Genomic DNA, 2,546 nt, shown 5'->3' on the forward strand with positions numbered 1-2,546 from the left:
AGACAAATTAAATGTGCATATAGACAAAGGAATGTTCTTAACATCGATTTTGTTGACAGAACAACACAATTAAAATTACAATAAATACAACTCTATAAAGTTAGTTTTTGATGAAATCTACATCCTCGGAAAAATCGCCTTCGAAAAATATTCAATATTTTGGTTTGAGTCTGTTGACAGCACTCAGCATGAGTAATCTTTTGTCTATACAATTCGTTTGTCTATGCCAGTACCATAACTTACAGTTCTCCGAAGTTTTCAGTATGTATTACATTTTTATTTGCCAGGGTTGTAAGATGGTTGCGCCATACTTTTTGGGTCCCAACGTAATAATACAACATAATGTTCGTCTCATTAGAAAATATAACTTCATCAAAGTACTTTAAAGGGCTTGAAATCTTCTCTGTAGAAAATTCGTTTCCCTATATTTTACGGGGAGAGCAGTGGTTTTTCCTATCCCTTCGTGATAATGCTTTTCTGACTTATTCACGTAACCCACATATCCCAAAATCGTTTTCAATTACGAAACCAAAATTTGATTCTGGTTTGTGGTCTATTATTGATTTCCTAAATTATTTAGTGACAAAAAGTTATAGACTCTACATTTCTATATACCAAGAACGCCACAAAAATTCTTAATTGCAAATGAATCGTGGGAATATTCACAATTTTAACTGATTTGCAAACATTTAGACCAAGACCAAGAAATCAAGCACATACAGTTTTTGTTTTTGCATTTTATTGCCTTAATGATATTTTAAATAGTAAAAAGTAAAAAAAACCGAACAAATTTTAGTTGAAGTAAGCTCCATGACGATTAGACAACGACAACTTTCTTTAAGTAAGTTTCTAAGTTTGTATTATTTGTAAAAAACTGTTGATTTGCATTTATGTTGTAGTTCCCTGATGATGATTGGAGATTCCAATCGAAATATTGGAAATAAAACAAATTATTAAAAATCATAACATCGATTTTTATTTGTGAAAAGCCTATAGCCAAACAATACGTCAAGCATAGTAAAAAAATTATTGAACTAAATTTTGTTTTAATCTTAAATTGAAAATCAAAATTTTAAATTAAAGTATGCAGCATCCAAGAAAGACAACATCTACCAAATTGGCAAGAAAATCTAATGCGCAAAAGAAAGTGTTCAGACTCTCCTATCTATTCAGGTCTACGCACCTTAAACCACCACATCTTCATAATCTTCGGTAGCAGCTTAAAAAAAAAAACTATCACCAAACCAAGACAATCCCATAAAAAATAATAACAAAAATGTAATTATTTGAAAATGCATCGTAAAATGTTCCAAGCTCTTCCCTCTCTGCGTGTCTTTTCAGTCCGTTTAGTCTGTTGTTGACTTCTATGTTCAGTATGTGTTGGATAAGCGATAACCAAAAAAGGAACAACGATCTGTGCGGTACCAAAGAGTAAGCAAAAAAAAGTTGGTTGTATTCAGCGTTCATATCCTACAGCATTTGAAGAATGAGTTCTTTGGGGGAAACTTTTTCGTTTGTAATAATTTTTTTGTCAAAAGCAATAGCTATAGCCCTTTGGTCAAAATTGCGACCATCATAAATTTTAACCCGGATAGGATAATAAATGCGACAAAAGTGCATTAACGGCTGGACGGGCACGTATAAATGGACTCAGAATGTGATGCTATGTAGATCATCGAAAGGAACAATTGACCTATTTCGCTTCCTTTTGCTTGTTATATACAAATGCACAAATTGATAATACCCCTTAACACAGTGTGGTGTAGGGTATAACAAAAAATTTTAAAATCGACAAACTTTATCATAAGAAGATTTATGGCCAGTTTCATTATTACGATACATATACAAATTAGTTCAAACTACTACCAAACTTTTTTTTTAAATATATAAAAATGTATGAGTCATGTTTGTTTTCAGTCAAACAAATATTTTCTACAACAACAGGGGTTTGGTTGGTAGTAATTCGAACGGATTTGATTTCGAATCATCTTAGAGAAACAGGCCATTAATTAATTATTTTGTCTTAAAATATTCAGCGTTAATAGAAATCTACTATACTATTATAACCATTATTCAAAAACGCAGATTTTTTCACTGAATAGTAAATGTATTCAAAATTGCAATTTTTCTGCAGAGCAAAAATTTATTTATTTTCGTTGTAATTTTAAATATGTGTTATATACATATGTAATGGATACTTTACACGATATGTTTTTACATATGTGTTGAAACTTTGCATATACATTTTGTATGTACATACTAGCATATGCCCGCTACTTCGTTAGCGGAAAATCCCATGGTATAAGGCAGGATAATAAATAAATTTACCAAATATAATGTCTCCATTTCCCATTTACAACTATTTTTTTTTTATCAAAATAAAAGCCAGTAATGCTACATACGACATTTAAGAGTGTTACTATTTATCTTTTTCTTAAAATCAAGTATGTGGCTTCCAAAAAGAACTACATAAATCGAATCGTTCGACATATAGTTTGACGTAACTCGACTTATCTCCAAAAATTAAAGTCTACAATCGTAAGCAA

The sequence above is a fragment of the Musca autumnalis genome, unplaced genomic scaffold (assembly GCF_047663935.1).
Source record: "Musca autumnalis isolate F117 unplaced genomic scaffold, ASM4766393v1 scaffold_34, whole genome shotgun sequence".
NCBI classification, from domain to species: Eukaryota; Metazoa; Arthropoda; class Insecta; order Diptera; family Muscidae; genus Musca; species Musca autumnalis.